Consider the following 21387-nt stretch of genomic DNA (forward strand, 5'->3'; position numbering starts at 1 on the left):
GACTTCAATCCGGTTAGAAGTCTAGTGACACGTTTCTGGATTTTGGTTTCTCCAACCCAGTTGGAGACATCAGGACATGCTCTCAAGTAATTAAACGTTAATATAGCCTAATTATATATCAATATACAGTGTGTAACAACGAAAGCTTAACAGAGCCGTTTTTGAATATTAAAAGTAAGATTTTTAAAATAAACCTCGGACACGTCGATTTCTAATTAAAGGGGGACACCTTTCAGACATTTTCTTTCAACAGAGATGTGAAGGTATTCGAAAGACCTTTAAAAACAAGGTGCCACTCGACCTACTTTCCCCATCAAAATAAGGGTCGTCGGACGCACCCCTCCGAGGGAGTGCGTACTACAAAAAATCTGATTAGTCTGAAAGGTGTCCCCCTTTAATTAGAAATCGACGTGTCCGAGCTTTTTTTAAAAATCTTACTTTTTATATTCAAAAACGGCTCTGTTCAGTTTTCGTTGTTACACACTGTATAATAATTACATTATATATAAATGAAGCCACCAAGGTATTTTCAACAAATGGGTCATGTAATCTATACTGGTCCCTAATAAGTATTATCAAACTACTTCAATTTATAGTATTGTTACGTTTTTCCCGTGGGCTAACCAATAATTGACTACACTGTACGATACTGTAAATTAACTTTATTTCACTCTCAATACAACCAAACACTTCAATTAAAACTTCAATTATTATTCAAATGTCTATCGCCTTATTAAATCACCCTGTACCGCTTTGTACCGCACTGTGCGCGAAACTTGACTATATCGATATGCTCGTGGGTAGCGTTTATATATGGCAATCGAAGTGCCTCGAAGGTGGTAGGGAATTCGCCGGAATTCCATCGAAACGGCGCGAAATACCGCGAAACGTCAGCTGGGCTGCCCGTGATCTTCGCCACGTCACATTTGATTTACGACGGCCAGCGGCGGCTGGTGTAATTTTTCTTAGGGGATGATTCACACAAGTATATTCCAGTCTAACATAAAAAGTTAGTTCATTGAGGTTACATTTTATTGTGAAATCTCCACTAGATAGTTTATAAAACCGCACCACGTGTTCCGCTGTACAATAGGTCATATGAAAACGTTTGATGAAGCTAGTGTATAGTGAAACACATTTTGCGGAAAACTAAAAAATATGCGAAAACTCCTCTCTTTAATACCATTTACCTATAGCAAATGTGTTCTTGATACACCTATTACCATAGAAATTGTGACTTCTGTAATAAATTCGTTGACACCTGGTATATCTATTTTGAGAATGAAAAATTTAGTTTTACCATTGCAACATTCAAAATTTAACAATCTGGTAGTGGAATAATATACTTTAATACATCGCTGGCACTTCCATTGTACGACTGTTCTGATCGATAATATAAGAATGTGGTGCACTGCAGGCAGCCTCAATCTATGTACACGTTCTGATCAAACGGATGCCGCTTCGGAGCGCATTTGATTAAATTCTAATTCAATTGTTTGTGTTTGATTACACCGATGTTTCCGAGTTTGCGATGTGCTTCCGATTAACAAAAAAGTGATTAATAAACGAAATGTATATGCCAGCTATATAACGAATGATTTAATCCGCCGTTTACAGGAATATGTTTGGTGGATTGAAAAACGCAAAATAAACAGGCCGTTTCTTTTATCATGTGGTATCATTGCTATATTCTAAACCGTTACAGATACGAAGACGATTAAATGAAAAAAAAGTAACTGTCATCGGGGACAATACAATGGTCGAAGACAGTTTACGAAGACTTTCGCCCTTCTCGAGTTATACGGGGAAAACTAAAAATGCTGTTTTTCTTCTTTTTTTTTTCTGAATTGAATTGTTATTTCGGAGAATATCAAAAAATGGAAAAAGAAAATGTTATTGTATTCGAAGTGTACTATGACGATCTAATGATAAAAATTCGATAAAACGTTTCGTATCAACATGACCACCATCATTTTTTTTTTTAATAAGGACCTGTCTTTTTTATTACAGACATTGATAAAGCGATAAATTCACAACCCAAGGGTATATCACATTTTATGTTTTTATAGCGTTTCATTAGAAATAACAACTATCATCAGTGACAAAAATGAAACAGAAAATCAGTTTTATTTTATCATGAACTTTTGGGAAAAATGAAACCAATACGAAATATCAAAGCTATATGGCAATCTACATTAAATGCTTGTATTGATGACCTCTTTGTTGAATGCACATAAGTTGTTGGTATTATTTGCTTACCCATCACATTTATTTCATTTCTCACACTTCCAGTAACCACACATTTTCTTGTTTTTTTTTCTGTCAAATGCACCATAGTCCCTCAAATGTCTTTCTAATCGTCTAAACATTTGGATGTTCGCAATACGACGATTCGGGTGTAGCTCAACATACATATTCCTTGCCAAAAGATGATTTCTATTTAATTTTGCATAACTAAATAGCATATCAGTTTTTTCATAAGCCTTGAGAGAAGGATTACGGCAATAGAAAAATTTATAAAACGAAAAAGTGCGAATTTTCATTGTGTTAGGGTACCTACCTGTCCAGTTTATTGGGTTGTCTGAATTATATTTTGAAGGAATCGAAACAATTTACAAAAGAAGTAACGACACGACCGTAATTTAAAATTGTGGTCACTGATGATGGTAGTCATGTCAAATGAAACGCTATAAAAATATCAAATGTGATATACCCTTGGAATGAGAATGTATCGCTTCATCAATGTCTGTAATGAAAAAGACAGGTTCGGATTAAAAAAAAGTTGATGGTGGCCATGTCACGAAACGTTTTATCGAATATTAATTATTACATCGTCATAGTATACTTCAAATGAAATAACTTTTTCTTTTTCCATTTTTTGATATTCTCCGAAATAACAATTCCATTCGAAAACAACGAAAAACAGCATTTTTGGTTTTCCCCGTATAACTCGAGAAGGGCGAGAGTCCCCGTAGATTTTCTTTAGCCGTTGTATTGTTCCCGATGACAGTTACCTTTTTCCCAATTAATCGTCTTCTCATCTATTACGGTTTAGAATATAGCAATGTTACCACATGATAAAAGAAACGACCTGTATAGGGTTTTAGCGATCGCTGCAGTGTAGAATTTCTGCAGTGTGAGTGTTCCTAAATGTCATATAAATACTTGATGGGTTAGTCTTTGTATGATTTTGAGAAGAGAGCTTTTATAAATCCATATGCTTTGTTTATGATAAAACGCGGTGTTAAACTAATGATATATTTTTGAAATTTCATTATACAGCTCGTACATTTCTGAAGTTATCATGTTTAAATTAGGCACATTTTATGTTATCAGTGTTCATGTAAGACCTATAAAAAAGTATTGAACTTTCTGTAAAATGTTCGAAGGTGGTCGTACATTTCTGAAGTTATCATGTTTAAATTATACACATTTTTTGTTAACAGTGTTCATGTAAGACCTATAAAAAAGTATTGAACTTTCTGTAAGATGTTTGAAGGTGGTTGATAATATTTCATGGTGAAATTCATTAGTTCGAACTACTATTGTCTAATAACTCTAATATGATATGATTTAAAATCTCTGAAATAACAAATGAAAAAGGAAAATTAAAAAGAAATAGCTGAAAGCGGCAATTATTTTGAGCAAAACAAACCCTGAAAGGAAATTACAATAAAATAAAAATTTTGCAAAAAATTTAAAATTGAACAATTGAAATGAAAATTAAATTAAATTACTTCACGTTTCGATTGTTAGTATCCACCAATCGCTTTCGGGTGAAATCTAATTTTCAATTTTTATTTCATTTTAATTGTTCAATCTTCAATTTTTCGCATAATTTTTATTTTATTGTAATTTCTTCTTAGGGTTTTTTTGCTTAATATAATTGTTATTTTCAGCTATTCTTTTCAATTTTCATTTTTATTTGTTATTTCAGAGATTTCAAATCATATCATATCAGACAATGGAAATTTCTATTAGATGTTCCATTTATGGGTCCTGGTCCTTTTTTTTTAAACACAGACTAGTTCGAAAAACAGATCCCCTATCATCGCAGGCCACCAAACGCGGACTGCGATTCCAAGAATTGCATTTACCGGATACTCTGCGAGTGCGGAGGATCATACATCGGTGAAACTAAGAGGCCATTGAAAGTTCGCATTGCACAAGAAACACACACAGCGAGGAGAAACCAGCAAATCCGGAATAGCAGAACATGTTTGGACTCATCAACATAACATCAAGTGGGTTCAAGCTGAAATCATTCACAAAGAGGAACACTGGTTTAGGAGAAAATTCAAAGAAGCCGCGAATATGTTGTCCAACAACGCATTTAGTCAAGCTAGCGTAGAGCGGAAAACGACCAACTCCCGCCAAACGGTCATATCCCGCTAAAACCAATGAAGCGGAGAGAGGGAAGAGGGGATAGGTGAAAGCACTCGAATGACCTATAAATAGTCAGATCTCGGAGAAAGTCCAGTTATCACCCGAAGACGATTGTGAATACTAACAATCGAAACGTCGAATCTTTTGAATTTTATTTTTCATTTTTTGTTAATGATATTTTTTATTAATTTTTTTTAATTTCCAGCTTTTATTAATATTTCAATTTTTTTTGTTGTTTCTCGTATGTTATTTTTTTGTAATTTCAGTTTTTGTTTAATGAAATTGTTATTTTCGGTTAATCTTTTTAATTTTTTTCAGGGATTTCAAACCATTTTGTATTATATTAGACAATGGAAGTCCGAACTGATGAAATACACCACGAAACATTGTCAACCATCTTCAAACAAACATTATCAGTTATAATGAAATCGGTTTCACGTTATATCCAATAAACTATTTCTATGAAAGATATTTTCGATACTGAAATTATTCTGAAATTTTTATTATCGACCACAATAGCTTTATCTGAAATATAATCATTTCCATGGTGTAGAAAATCAATAAAACCGACAAACAATGTATGTAAATGAACAAAAGCGATAGCAAGGTATAACGAAAGAATATTGTTTCGTTCTGAAATAACCTCACGCATACGACCACTTTTTCATGCAATAACTTTAGCAGAATGTTAATGCGGGTCTTTTGACTATCGGTATCCAGAGCTTTTTCAACGTCTACCTTCACCAGACGTCATAAAAAATGAATGAATATTTTCTTATCTTACTAAAAAAAACAAACTCATTTCCTTTTGGGTATTTTTGTGAGTCATGCAAAAGTTCCAAGGTGACATACAATGCATTGAAAATAAAGTACAATCTGTTTAAATATGTATGTTTAAAATCTGTTTTTCTGGTAACCAGCTATCGCACCCCTACGAACGACAACCCTCAGAAGTAGAAACTTGTGCGAGATAAGGATTAACGAGGTCTTACCTTTTACCTATTACAGAAGTAATATCAAAAAAGAAGTTCTCACTGTTGACCAGTTCAGAAGTTTTATCACCTTTCAACGTAGTAGCTTCAGAACCTGTGTTGAGAGAATAATACTTTTTGTCTTGAATCATATGTGTTTTCGAAATTTCGAGAAAAACGCGTTTGGAGTTTCACAGTGTATTACTATTATGTACACGCCTCCAGTGGGGTGTAAGGTCTTTATATCTGTCTTTATATTAGTCTGGGTGTCTGTGACGACAGACAGGAAGGAATCCATCAAATGAGAATATAATTTTGTGTTGAATATTCTCAAATTTTGTTCAATTTCAATATCATTCGACATATGATTGAAAAATCTTGAATGCTCTGAAAAAATAAGGAAATCAATCACTTGTACTTTCAGTTACTATATCCAGTTATGAAATATTTTCCATAATACTAATGTTATATATTTGTGACAACAAGAAATGATAGTATTCCAGATTGCAAATTAATCACTTCTCAAATTAGTTATCGAAAATGATATGTATTCGCATTTGACAATAAATTTTGTGAAAGTGTTCAAACATATATAGTTCTTGTTATTTTATACATAATAAATCAAAGGAAAGATGAGAATTCTTTTTTCAAAATTATTTTTGCATATTTCATTTCGCTGAAAATTAAAATATATTGGACATAATATTTTTTGTATGAATGCCCTTAAGCACAATATAGTGAGTATGACAGTACATAAGAAAATCATAAGTGTTCAACAATAGTTATGTGTATAGAGTACTTTTCAATCAATGAATTGCATTATATCTGCATTTTTTCGATACGAGTACTCCAACAAATGCCACTATCAAGATGAACTGCAAAAGTTGTACTTTATTGGAGCCCTTCATTCCCTTCAGTACCTCACATGGATTGACTTTGTGATCTGGATTGAATGTAGACCGTTTTGTTGCTATTAGCAATAATTAATAAATTCTCACAAGACGTGAATTCATTTGTTAAAGAGTGAAATTTGTCTGAAATCGCATTCCAGTAATAACCTGCACAACAACATTCATATTAAATTTTACTTACTCTCAAACTGTTTTGTGTGAAAATAATTTTGACTGCTAAGATTCTGTGAGAGATATAAACATTCATATCATTCATTCATATCATATCAGTATATTTCATAGCAACTCTGACCGATTTCAACGAATATTTTAGTCCTTCCATGTCTCAATAGAATATTATTCAAACACATGTCGATTAATAAGCTTTTATTGTATGAAAGAACAACCTGCTGTTCCACCTGGCGTATTCCTATCATCTGCTTCGGGTGCAACTGCCCCTTTAAACGCACACTGACATTTAACGACTGGTGCATACAGGAAGTTCTGACCTGAAAATATCGTTAGATGACAAATTTCCGATATTACAATAGGGAGCTCAAGCGGGGATTGCGAGATTTACTAAGGGCGGCGGATTAATATACAGGGGGTTAAGTTACCTCCACCAAATATGAGCCCCATATATAAGGCCGCCTGTGAGGGATAAAGGATCAGATTAGTAAAAAAAAATTGATCATCAGAAATTCTCGAGCGCGTCAGATCAAGATAGGTTGAGTTAATTGCCTGCTAAAAAGTGTATATTCCAGTAATCTGACAATTTGAGAGTTACGTAAAGAAAGGGGAGGCCAGCAAAGTTGTAAAAAAATAACATCATTTCGATATTCTCGAACGTAGCTGATTTTTTTTTATTCTGAAGGAAATAATTCAAGGATAACAAAAAATATATAATCTGACGATTTCCGCAAGCCGAAATAACAAAAATTCGTCGATAAAGTTCAATGCGTGCAGCTGTGTGATACCTATATTTCCCTCTCCGAGTTTCTATTCCTCTATTCTCTATTCACTTTTTCTCTATCTATTACTCTCTCACTCTATCCCCACTCTGAATTCTGTTGCCATGACGCCATCACAGCTGATCACAGAGACTCGTTCGTGATGAAGATGAAGATGATGATTAATCAATCAATTAATTGATGGGGATGTAGCCGTTACTACGTGGTAGGAAATCATAATGAAGAAAAGGGAAATTAAACTTTTATGTTTTTCACCACTTTTATTTGTAACTATTTTGTTTCGTCCTATAAGGACATTTTCAAACTTATACAATAGTAGGGGATAAAGACTTATACAGTATATAATTTTGAACATGTCCTTATAGAATGAAACTGCAGTAACGTTAGTTACAAATAAAAGTGGTAAGAAACATAGAAAGTTTCATTTCTCTTCTCTTCATCAAATAATCAATTGATTATAAAAAATTAAATTTTTTTTGAGCATATTCTAAAATTATTTTCTTATAAATACGAGTATTCTACTACTACTACTACTACTACTACTACTACTACTACTACTACTACTACTACTACTACTACTACTACTACTACTACTACTACTACTACTACTACTACTACTACTACTACTACTACTACTACTACACTTATTCATTTGCATTAGATTTCCGATTTCCGATTAATTTCCGATTGATTAAGTTCAATGGATTGAAAAAAAAAAAAATTGTTTTTGTCAGATTAAGCGAATCCCTCTAGATAATCGTCAGATTATGAGACAGCACGTCTGAAACATAAAGATGAACCATATATATATCTCCATCTGACACGCTTGAGCATTTCAAAATGGCGATTTTTTCTGCACATTATAATAATGGCCGTGAGTTTGCGCCAGATCGAAATCGTCAGATTATTGAATGAGACCTTTTTTTTTGGTGCTTTAACACCCCTTTAGAAAATCTGACGCGCTCGATTAATTTTTTTTTCTTTTCACTTTTAACCCTTACGTACAACCACCCACATCATGTAAACGATCAGATTGACATACCAACATTATCAAGAATACGTAGGACAGTAATGCTATCAATATCTGACGCGCTCGAGTATGTCCATGCAACAGTACTTTTGTACATATTTAAAAATCTATAGCCGCTTCACCCACCGATGAAAAGGTATATATTATATAACATTTTTTTTTATCATCTAAGCTTTGCAACCTAATATGTCCCAATGACAGTCGAGTAAATCCCCATTTTGCATCGTGTGCTCCCCTGCTATTATGTGTTTCAATCTTTTGAATTCTTGAAAACAATATCTGTGCCTAAAATGTTGACCTTAAATTAAAAATTTTTGGCATGGTTTTGCATATACAAGAATGTATACTGTTTCAAAAGAGTTTTTTGAATCCCTTGGATCATCTTTTTCATTCAGTTTCTGATTTTTATTAATATTTCGTGCAGTCGTATTAAGAATCAATGACGTTCTCATTTTTCGCATTGGGTGTATCGAGTAATACATTCTCAGAGAGTCAAAGAATTTTCCATCCCGATTCATAAAGTATGATAATTATACTATACTATACAACAAAGTGAACTATAATGTGATCGTTCAGCTCCATTACCAACATATTTTCGTACAATTGTCATTAAAAGTGACATTTTTGTTGGTTGTCAATAGAAATCACACGTTAAACGCTAAGACCTCGTTAGTCCTTAGCTCGCACAAGTTTCTCAACTTCTGAGAGTTGTCGTTGGTATGGGAACGACACGTGATTAACGGAAAAACAGATTTTAAACAGATGTTTACAAAGTAGTGTGTTAATATTTTTTCAACACTAGTGCCAAAAGTATTTTTAACACGATTTTTTCGACCAAATAGCAATAAAAACACATAAATATTCAATTTACAGGGAAGTTTTATTATGAACAATAGATATAGATACAATTAAATCATGTTACAAAAGTATTATATACATTAATTATTTAGGAACATTAATATGAAAAGTACAATTAGAACAACTGCTGCGACGTTGAAGAGCCTAATAATATATTTGAACAATCTGAGCTGACAATTTCCTGAGCATTAATATTCAATTCTTGAAGTGAAGGGGACGGTGCTGTAACGCTGGAGCTAGCTGTTGGGATTGTTCTTTCAGCAATAACCTTTTTATAAGAAATAGATTGATCGATGTAACTCTCAGCTACAGTTGTAGACTTCCGTCCTCCGAGTTACCTAATATCCGTTATATTTGCTCCTGAGTCTGCTAGCAAATGAGCAGAAGACCTTATGAAAGAGTGTCCTGTATATTCCTTTGATTCCGGGAGGTTCAGGAACTCAGCAATGGTAGCGGGCATTTTCCCAAACGTGTTTATACCAACTGGGTTGGTACTGCATTTATAATTTGAGTATTTCAGAAAAAAAAAATGTTGATGATTGATAACAGAAGGGCGTATTGCAACGTATTTAATTAAATATTCAATGGTTTTTCAATAATTTAATGTCTTCTATTGATAAATGGCCCAACTCTTCACCCCGGCAGGCTCCATTAATTCCGAAAATAGTAGCAACTTTATCATTAAATATTTTTCATCTGGCGCTTCATTTATAAACCTCCGGTCCAAAGTAAGAGTTTTTCATTTTTTTACCTTATAATTTTCATTTTTCCGCTTAAAGAATGCTATTATCTTGAAATATTTGCTTGTATTGACAGCATTTTTGACGAGCTCACTCGACTTTATCATTGAAAACTTGCTCCATAAAGTTGACGAGTTCCATATTTTTGATTTCCCTTCTATATAGGTTTAGAAGACGGTTTCGCTGAAATTTTCTTCGATGTTTTTAAGTCTACGCCAGCTAAGAAAATTGGAATATGCGATAACGTACTGCTGAGATGATTTTTTTGGTAACAATTCAATTGAAGCTCATTTTGCAGCCTCTTCAATATCGTCAAGAACACACAATTCCTTACTATAGTTCTTCATTATGCAAGACATTTAAACACTAGCAAGAACTTTAAATCTGACTTCAAATAAAACGCGTGAGCTGTAAACAATACCTACTGTTTGTTAGTAACCGGGTGATTCGGCGTCATCTGACATAGTTGGTGTCTTATCAACGAGGATTGAGAACAAACACCTACGTGAATGAATATCCACCTAATAATGATTATAAAATGAAAATTCAATGACTCATGGAATTTTTCTTCATGTAGAGAAGAGATCATGAACAATGTAATACCTATTTGTCGAACGCGTTACAAAAGTTGGTAATCGGAGAGTATTTACCCAGATTTGTTTTCTGCAAGTAATAGGTGAATCATTGGGGTTCATGCAGAAAAATCTTTCATTATGAAATGGAAGAGTCATGGTAGTTTGTACAAATTTTATATACTGGGGCGGATCTAAAATTTTTGTCGTCTGGAGGAAAAGTTGTTCATCCTCCCTTCCCAAGTAAATAGTAGGGATGAAGGAAGGGGACGAAACATACGTGTGTGAGTTTTATGAATATATTGTGTAATATAGTGTATGAGTTATTTAAAAACACATCTTATTAATGAAGAAATCTCACTAATCTGTTTTAAAGTATTATTAACCGTACGAATATTATAAGTGTAGCTTCAATATAACACTAGAAAAATGTACTGTGGTGGGTATGACATTAGGATTTTCAAAACGTTCTTGCCAACTACACTTATAACTACTTTCGTTTTTTACTACCATTTTGTAGGTGTGTAGAAAATCCATGGCGACTACAAAAATTGGTATTGGTTTATCTTTACTGAAGTTTGTCTACAATGAATAAACTCGCTAACGATTATCCATTGCTGTGGAGATACTGGGTTTTTTGACAAAACTGTATTGCTTTTTTATAATTACAGCTTTTAAGAAATATGCTGAGATTTCCTAAATTAGGACTTTGAGTCGATTTTAGCGTATTTAACGCATGAATCAAGCATCTATGGTCTAATCATTTTCCCAGCGAGTTGAGTCTGGTGCTTGACACCGAAACTTGTTATCGTGGCTTTGATATACTCCCATCCAATAGAGCTGTTTCGGACTTCGGTCGTTTTCAGCGAGGTGAGTTAGACGAGATATTTCCAAAAAGGTGTTGAGGATCAACTCCAAGTACAAATGCTTCCAAACGACGTTAGATTGAAATGTTTGAGGCAGTTCATCATCTACGATTATGGTCGCCTTTCTTCTACAAAGCACTTTCACCTGTGTATATTCAGATTGTATTTTAAAGTCATCTGTCTGTGAACAATTAATAAGATAAACATTCAATGAAGTAGTGAGAGAATAAGAAAAATAAAAAAGAAAAACTAATTATCAAGCCTAACCTAAATACTAACCTTCAGAAATAGAAAATATTCAAGTATTGTAGATATTTTACATGTTAAAATACACGGGCAAATTGGTTATATTTCTTTAAACATTGTATTGTAGCTTTTCCATTTCTGGAAAATCTAGAATTGAAGGATAACTAATGAGGGACAATGCCCCGCCATTAAAAAAATTTAAAAGTTATTTGGTAATGACTTGGTTTATGTTAGGTTGGGGACTAAAAGCAAATGAAAAGAATCGAATCTGGAACTTCAACTAGCGTTTCCTAATATGACAGTTGAATCATCTGAAAATGGAACTTTTAACGAGTGATGATCAACTGTACTGCCAAACATGCGCCAAACTAACTGAATATTATAAAAAAACAAGTATAGTTTAGGCAGCAGTCAATCTATAATAGTAACACTGATGATCTTCAAACCTGACCCAACCTCTGACGGAAGCACCAAACTCTCACGAAGGCTCGGAGTTTTGGAATTTCTATCTCGGAGATATTATCTCAGGATGAATAAACTACTGAAGAAGTAAACCACTCGCGCTAGGGAAACGTCAGGATGAAATTCCCAAATTCCACGGTCTTCAAACCCGGGAAATAGTTACGCTTATACTGTATAATTCCAGCAAATCATATATTTTCATTGGTTGGTGATAATACGAATGAAATAATCGTGAAAATGCAATTATTTGAGGAAGCTTGTATATGTTTTCAACGCGTATTGTTCATACAATATCTTCATAAATTATCTCCAAATGAAGGTTGCTGTTGTTTATGAAACTTTTGCTTAACTTTTACCCAATACCTTTTGGGAATTTTCAAAAATTTAGTCTGCAACGTGGACTTACGAATCTTCAGAAACTTCGTCTTTAACATAGATTTTTAAACGGACATATTTACGATTTGAAAATATTCGATAAATATATTTGCCTTGAAAACTTCTTTCCACAGAGGAGGTTACGATATGTTTCAAACCTTCCAGAGTATATTATGCAAATTTCATGAAGTCGTATCGTTGTTGGGTCGCTTCTAAAAACTCGTCAGATGGTGTATCAAGGGAGTACTTACAGAAATAAATATTTTTCCACGCATGCATAAGCGTAATGTTTCCTCCGCTTATTTTTGTTTGACTTTTTTTTATTCTTTATTTTATACGTCTGATATTATTACCATCGTTTGTCGTGTTTTCAGTCTTGGGAGATTTGAGGCTTTTAAATTCAGCGGACCGTTTCATTGTTTTTTGATTATCTCATTGATTGATTGATTGCCCATTTGACTTGTCACCATATTTGACTTTATCATAAAATTGATCAGTCACCAATACAGATACAGTACTTGTGATGCATTGTTTGGAACCTTTGGTGTAGTAATGAATATTACTGGAGTTTTTTCCAAACACCAAAACGTTATTTTAACACCTCGACACGTGTTTCAAAGATCAAACTTGATTTTCCTCTTGAAGATTATTAAAAAATGGATAATATCAACATCAATTTTTCACGACTATCGACATATTTCACAAAATGAATGGGCATACTTGGAGAAAACTATCAGAACAGCTACTCCCCTGGCCAATACCACGAAGAGCGTTGGATTACGATAGGTGTCAGTGCAGGATTCTTCACTGAAGGTATTCCTGCATATGCTGTTGACAATAAAACTGCCGGAATCGATTTTCAATTATTGGGACACACTTGCAGACCGGTTTCGGACTGTTTGACTACTCGTCAGTGGAAAGTAGTCTCTATCATCAACATGAAGTCGATGATTTCCAATAATTGAAAATCGAATTCTTTTCAGAGTATAATTCCTTGAACTCGTTCTTACAGATAATTTTATTTACAGCCGGTGTCCAAGTATGCCCACTGATTTTGTGAAGTTTTCTTCCTTATACGAGGAATTGGGCAAAATTTGGATATGCAGTTGGTTACCTTATTTACGGACAGATTGGGGCGTTGACAAACATGTTTGTTATTAGCATATACAGAAATAATTTCAGAAGAATCCTGCACTGACACCTGTCGATATAATCCATTGCCCTTCGTGGGCCAGGGGGTAGTTGTTTTCTAATATGTGTCAGTCCATCAACCTACAGAGTAGGTAATTTGATACTGACCTGAACAAATTGTTCTTTTAGATAATTTAATTCCTTACATATGACATCATCTACATATGATATGGTGTATTAGCCAAATCTGTTAATATTTATATACACAACTTCTAAAATGCCAAACACAATAAATTTTTTTTTTGTATTCAAAATATCGGCCATTGTGGGTATTGTTTTCGATGATTTTCTGAAGACTAGTTATAACTAGCAGACGTAGTGACATACCATCGATCGAAAATCCTCCGTTTTCAAGGAGGAAAAGGACAGTTCAAAATCACTGTTTTTTTGACTTGTGTTTTGTAGCTTTGGCATCATCTCTTAGGAAAATATAAGGAAAGATACTAGATGACATCAGTGCCCAGAATTGTATCTGGTATCCCCATTTGCTTGTAGATAAAGCTACATAGAGTGGCAGAATGTGATTTCTCATTTCACATCTCATGCAATTGTTTTCTTGATGGAAGTCATCACTTTCTTCTTCAATTTCTCAAAAGCGATTATGCAAGCAAAATTCATTACCTATTTACCAGGAAGGACCAAACGTTTTTTTAGTGAAAAAACACTTGGCTACCTACTTACAGTTCTGATTTCGATTGATACATAATCGTAATTACCACGGCAGGTTCTCAAATTGGCAGATCGAAACACCCTATCAGGGTATGGAACAGTATGTTCAGTCTTTTTTTTAACTTATCTTTCACAAAAATAAACCCCTTTCAGATTAATTATGTTTCCCCCTTTTCATATGGTACTAGTACTAGTATATCTTTCTGGTACCCTAAAAGTGGCGAAGTGAATACAAAAATGTTTCATGAACATATATGTGATAATTTTGTTCCGGTTCATCTACAGGAGTGAATTTAAAAAGCCTTTCACAGGAATATCATTTTTCTGCCTCAATTTATTCCTGTTTCATAACACTATAAAATGCAGTAGTTTTGTCAACAATATACGTCAAAACAATGAAATTGTTCGAATTGCATGTTATATATTTTATTATTCCATTCATCTCTAAATTTGATGAAAATCACTTATCCAACAACATTTGTCGAGCAATCGAATCACAGCCATTATCGCAACATCAATAATTTAATAACTTGTTACAAACATTATGAAATTTCCAGTTGATGGTTGAATAAATCAATGTTAGACAATTTCTATATTGATTCAATCATATTTTGTGCTGTGTATGTGAAATCCCTGTCTTCTCTAAAATCGATATTATTACTTCTTCAAAAAAATTAAGAAATAAACTCACCGCAGGTGTTGACAATGATCCTAGTCTTGTGATAAAGGACTGTATCGACGTTATCTCTATACCTCTTATAAGCATATTCTTATGACTTGATTTTATTGACTTGTGCCTTCCCTGAGCAGTGGAAAACGGCTCGAATTTGTCCGATTATTAAAAAAAGGCGACTCTAGCGATATTACAAACTACAGGGCAATTTCAATTTTATGTAACTTTTCTAAACTCTTTGAGATCTATGTACAAAATGTATGACAAATCTTGCATGTTTAAATCAATATCTCTGTACGTACCTGGACAAGGAAAAACAAGTCGATGTTGTTTATTTAGTTAACTAAATAAACAACAAATTTTGATATATCTACTCTTGTTGTATTCAATGTATATGCTTTTATGTGCAATAATTCAATTTTAAAATTAGTTCATTATGCGAGAGTTATATTATTAATCTTCTGAAGTTACCATAACATGTAATTCCGCACAATAATGTATTGATAAAGATATGTTTGTATATTCAAAATTGCATTATTGGAATGGCGATAAAAAATATACTTCCAAAGTTGAAAACATCAGAAAAAAACTTTTGACGCGCGTATCGCTAGCCCAGTTGTCATCACCAGAACATGAGTGAATGTTGAGAGTTTTAGTCATCTCCTGATGATGCTATTTTGCTGAGTGAACCGCGGTTCACTTGACGCGCGGTTCAGCGTCAAGAAACACTAGTTTTGTTCTGATGTGGAAAAACTGTTTTCAGTAAGATTCATTTCACGCTAGAGGTTGCAATTTTGCCTATATCAAGTTAGATCTTATCAAAACAAAGATACTATCCATTGATATTCTTACAAAAAAAATATTTCTTCCGCTGTATTCAATTCTCACTTTCGAAAATGTTTTTCTCCAAGAACAATTTGCAAAAAATATACTGTGTTTTGGATGAGTTCGAGTGATTATGTTTTACCTGACTAAACTTCAGATAATCGACTGTAATAGTAGTAGTATATATATATATATATATATATATATATATATATATATATATATATATATTATTTTTTAAAGAATAATTATCTCGTCTCATTATAATCTAATAACATATTTCAATACTTCACACTCTTACCCAAAAGCTATTCTTCTCACTGGCGCGGTTTTCCTGCATAAACAGTTAACATCAATTCAATTTGTCGGAATAGTAATTTGCTAGAACCACTGTGCGAAACAAGTTAACTTTGTGTTATTAACTGTTGACCTTTATCTTCCGCACAGAATCATAAAATTAATCTCAACAATCTTTGGTTTGGGAGGAAATTAGATTGACTAATATGCTATGATGAAAAGAGACTCAACAAATGGTATTAGGTTGTTTCAAAAGTTTTGTCCGTTTCAATGACACGTGTTTTTGTAGCTCTTCAGCTCAATAAATATTTATTCTACTGTGCCGTGGTATACAGTGTGTAAAAGCCAAATGGAATAAATTCACTTCAATTACTGTACATATTTTAACAAAATTATGAAACACGTCCAATTTAAATTATAATTTGACATAATTCAACCCCCGTCGAATGACAGGGGGAAGTATAGGCTTGTGATATATCGTTTTAAAGGTCCCTTCATTCTCTATTCAAAAATGTTATCGCTTTCAAGTTTATTGCAACAGTTGAGATAAAATAAATTGAAATCTTGTGGTTCCCGAAATTCGATAAAATACGCTCAAAACTTATTACAATATACTCAAAAATGTGTTCAAGTTGTGGTATTGATAATTATAATAGGAAAGTAAACAAAAACTATAGCAATGTTCTTTTCAGATGGTATCCTTTAAAAAACCGTAAATAATTTCCGTGGCAAATTTAGTTTAAAACGCCTTGTCAACTTGTTTCGTATGTTACAATATTAGTTGTCAGTATTTCAATTAAGGTTTAAAGTTCTTTAACTGCAAGTCTGACAAATGGTTAGATTAACGGAAATGCATAAAATAACAGTTTTACAAATGATTGGTTACGGAGATAAAACCCGCACACAACAGGAAGTAGCTCGCTTATTTCATGAGAAAGTTCCTAATTTACCGCCCATATATCAAGGAACAATAAGCAAAATAGAGAAGCAGTTTCGCAAGCTTGGTCATGTGAGGCAGATGAAAAAAGCAGCTCCAGTACAATGAGTGACGAACTCAAATTAGAGCGCCCATACACGAGCCACATTTTGCGGTCGGCCCGACCACACAATTGCAGTCGCGTTCCAGCGAACTCAAGCCGCCCATAAGAAATACTGTACTACACGGGCATTCACAAAAGTCAAAACGAGCGTCTGCAGTCAACTTACTGCTGATCTCCGCCGAGATGTCATCGCGGCATCCGCCATACACTAACCACAAACTTGCAGTCGTACCCAACCGCGTACACCGTCGTGTACTTTTTCTTACATTGGTTTCACAGTATTCAATTTTTGATGTCAGTTGCCTCAACTGCAAGTGCGGTTTATATGACCGCAAGTCGACCACAAAAATGTGGTTGGGTCAACCGCGAAGTGCAGTCAACGTGGCCACAATGTTGTGGTTGCCTCAACTGCAAATATGTGGTCCGTGTACGGCTGGACTGAGATGTGATGCTTGAGTTTGAGGAAAACCCACATATATCGAGAAGACAGGCATCCACTACATTCAATGTTATAGCCATACATCGATATATAGTAAACATATTAAAAAAATAAAATGCATCCCAATAAAATGATACCTACTGAGGAGCTCATGGAAGACGATTTTGATAGAATGATAGAAGAACTCATTTTTATTAGCAAATGATGGATATTTTGGATAACAATATAATCGAATTAGAAAACGTTATTTTTGCCGCTATTTATGCCGCTACTGGTCAACAGAAAATCCTCACTGGATGAGAGACTACACAATACCCTCAAAAGGGTAATTATTGGGCAGGGATTGTAGAAAACCATTGAGGGTAACTTGAATGGCGATAATTATTTGGCACTACTTCAAAATGATGTCATTCCAAGTTTATATCCTGCAAAAATTCATATCCTGATCCAGGAAACCCTCAAGTTCCAGTGAATACGATATGGTTTCAGCAGTATAGAGCACCACCATATTACCAAGTTAATGTCCGGCAATACCTCGATACAACATTTTCCAATCGGTGGATATGGAGGCGAGGATCGATTGAATGGCCAGCGCGATCACCTGATATTTCATCATTAGATTTATTTTTATCGGAATATGTAAATAGTATCGTGTACAAAACCTAACCTTCAGATTTGAATGACTTAAAAGAACGAATAAAGCTAGCGATTAGGTTGGTCACACCTTATATATTAAATAATGTTAGAAAACAGTTTTATTTGAAATTGTGATATTGCCAAGACGTTCGCAGTGAACCATTTGGACATCTACTTCATTAACATCCATAGTCCTTTTGCGTATTCTACATTTCATTACATTTTGCATTACATTATAGTTTTTGAGTGTATTTAATCGAATTTCGGTAACCACATGATTTCAATTTATTTTATTTCAACTCTTGCAATTAACTTGAAAGGGATAACATTTTTGAGTAGGGAATGAAGATGCCTTTCAAACGATATATCACAAACCCATACTTCCCATCTAAAAATTGGGGGCTGTAACTGTAAATCGGTTTTTTTTAAATATCTACAGTAATCGAAATAATGAATTTATCGATAGATAATTTTGTAAATTTTTTTACCCTTTTCAGCCCATTAGCATATGACGTCGTTGAGCTATTTTCGGTGCTACCGAAACAGCCCGAAAAACTACCCAACCATTTGGCAATGATAGTGATAATGAACGCACGTACTTAACTTAATTTTCAGTTCATTGTATTAGTTTAAAAATGTCCTGCAGTAACGTTGCTTACGAATAAAAGTGGTAAAAAACATATAAAGTTTCATTTCTCATTTTTCATGATGATCTTCTACCACGTAGTAACGGTTACATCCATCGATTTATAAAAATAGTAATATATCTTTGGAACTCTAGAGCGGTGATGTTGTTGATGTTGATACCTTCATGATGTATTTTCAGGGTGTTTTCAGAATGAAACCGAAAATAACCCACTCAGATATTGAAATATTTTTGAAAATCGCTCCGTTGAATAGAGAAATGGGGTTGAACAGGAGACAATTATATCATTCTGTATTCGTCGTTTTTCGAAATTGTTGGTCATTTTGTGTTCATTTACCAACGTTTTGCCGACACAACTGGCTGGTGAAATTTTGAAAAATTCCAATAAATGGTTATAGAATGAACTCGAATGCAAAAATTTTATTTCTACTCCACTGAAGATATTGATGTCACTTGGATGATATTATTTTTTTTTGTTTCAGGTGAGTCATCATCTTTATAGACAGCTTTTTAATCAATATCGGTAAGTGCATAGCTCCTATAAAATGAAGACTTGGTGATCTAAGTAAGAGTATAGCTATTGTCTGGATCGTAAATAAAGACATTACTCTGATTGAAATTCAGCACAGTTGGCCGCAATTATAATGGCATTCGTTTAATAATCGGTTCAGTTAGAACGGAATTGAAAAAAGTTCCATTTAGATGCAAATGTTATTAGCTCAACGACAGTGAAACTCTGATTGTGACTGTGATAAATCTTGGTAGTTTTTTTCCAGAAAATAATCTGAAACGAACTTCGATATTTCAGAATTTTATCAAACACTTATAACGAACATAATGCATTCTCCTAAACAATATTTCAAGTTTTACTTTATACTACAACAAACAAATTATTTGAGTTATTTGACTCATTTTAAAACGGATATTTCAGTGTTTCTTTATCTATTGATGATAATGTTAGATCAACACTGTTTTTCGGTTTTTTTGGACATGATTTTCAGGTTTCTATGCCTGCCGTTTCGTCTACTACTGCGTTAGACATTATCAAAAGTGAATAGGTAACAATCGAAGTGCTCGAAATCCCAGAAAATTGCCTTGACACAGTTATCTCCAGCTGTGGAAGTTTACATTCTTCAAAATTAATTTTGCTGCTTTTGTTTTGTCTCGCCTCATTTCCAACAAGACAAAAGATTTTCTCTTGAAAAATCGTGTCTCGACAAAAGAAGAAGATTGGTTTCATCTTGGACAAAACAAGACAAATTAAGAGAGGGCAAGATAAGTCGGGAGAAAACATTCACTTCATTCATTCTGGATGCTAAGGGAAAAATAATGATTTTTTCAATATTCTTCTTTGAAGTATTATCTGTTATTTCAACTAGAATAGTAGTAAAGCTCTTAGATCCACCACGAATGTGTGGGTTCCTTCCTTGAATATTTACTGTTTCCATAGCTCCTTATGTGCACGAAATATTGTATAATATTCGTCGTTCGGCGAACAATGCTTGGCCTCTACAGTCTGAATACTCCAAAGTTCTACAACTAGCAAAATATCGACGAGCTATTTGGGCAACTGAAATAAACATTAGATGCTCACAGATAACAAAACAAAAAACACATCGTATCGATATACATTGATATTCGAATAAATGAATTTTGTTCGCCTCTTTGTTTTGGACGAGTAATCAAGTACTCAAAACAGTTCCAGCAGCTAGTTTTCGATAGATAATGCCTTTCATATCTTTACCAGAATGAAGTAATTCACCATTAACAATATACATCTTAACTAAGTGAATAATACAACCTTTGGGTAGGTATTTCCAAAGATATACCGTACTGGCTTTTGGCTAAAGGTTGTAAACGCAGCCGGATGCAAAGCCTCAATAATGTACGATATTGCCTGAAAAGTTACTTTGATCCACGTCTCGTGCCTGCTGGTCCCATCATTGAGTTTAAAAATATCAATCTCTCTTCTTGAGAAACGATCAGTTTGTCAGAGACCATCAGCAGCCTGTAGGTTTCCCTGCTCTCATTGGCAGCAGGTCCATGCCTATTGAATTCCTTAATTTTTCTTCTTTTTTTGTTCGATGGTCTGATCATGTCTTATTCTGTGGATGCTCTGCCAATATTCACTGTACATTATCGTGTTTTCCAAGTCTATTACGCCTTGTGCATTTCCTCTCTCTCTGGTTGAAATTTCCTGAAACATAAGTCCCCTGGACATCAGTCATTCCCACAGCAAGTTCACTTGCATGTTCAGATTCGAAAGTTCATTGTTCAATCTGAATTTTATACCAGTTGCAAGTTGGAGCATCTCCTCCCTACATCTGGCATCTCTTCGTTTCCGGTCTATTCTGGACTGATCATCCATCTGATTATCCCTCCTCAACTTGAGGAGGTAATAAATTCTTGTCCTCTTTCACCACTACATTGTCTAAATTGCCTCTAAATGCAATAAAACCCTGGGCAATGCAAACAATCTATTTTTGCAATCAAAAGTGTTATTCGTTTCAATATTTATAGTATGGTAAATTTTGTATGTGGTGTCCCCAGTACAATGTGTATAAGAATAGAAACAATTCAAAATAACTTTCCCAGGTTCACAAT

General features: G+C 33.9%; 1 long non-coding RNA gene across 2 annotated transcripts in view; it reads left to right on the forward strand.

Annotated features, from left to right (window-relative positions):
• LOC141479991 (uncharacterized) overlaps positions 1-21387 on the forward strand; it is a 489980-nt gene that overhangs the window by 135500 nt on the left and 333093 nt on the right. The window contains exon 3 of one of the 2 annotated variants that reach the window (XR_012464104.1): positions 19266-19644. The exons of the other annotated variant lie outside the window; for it this stretch is intronic. This is a non-coding gene — a long non-coding RNA (uncharacterized lncRNA). Of the gene's footprint in view, positions 1-19265; positions 19645-21387 lie in introns of those variants that run through there. 2 annotated transcript variants of the gene reach the window in all.

This window comes from Leptinotarsa decemlineata, unplaced genomic scaffold (assembly GCF_025532065.1).
Source record: "Leptinotarsa decemlineata unplaced genomic scaffold, Ldec_3_MD MMD2_P_RNA_scaffold_5, whole genome shotgun sequence".
Classification (NCBI taxonomy): domain Eukaryota; kingdom Metazoa; phylum Arthropoda; class Insecta; order Coleoptera; family Chrysomelidae; genus Leptinotarsa; species Leptinotarsa decemlineata.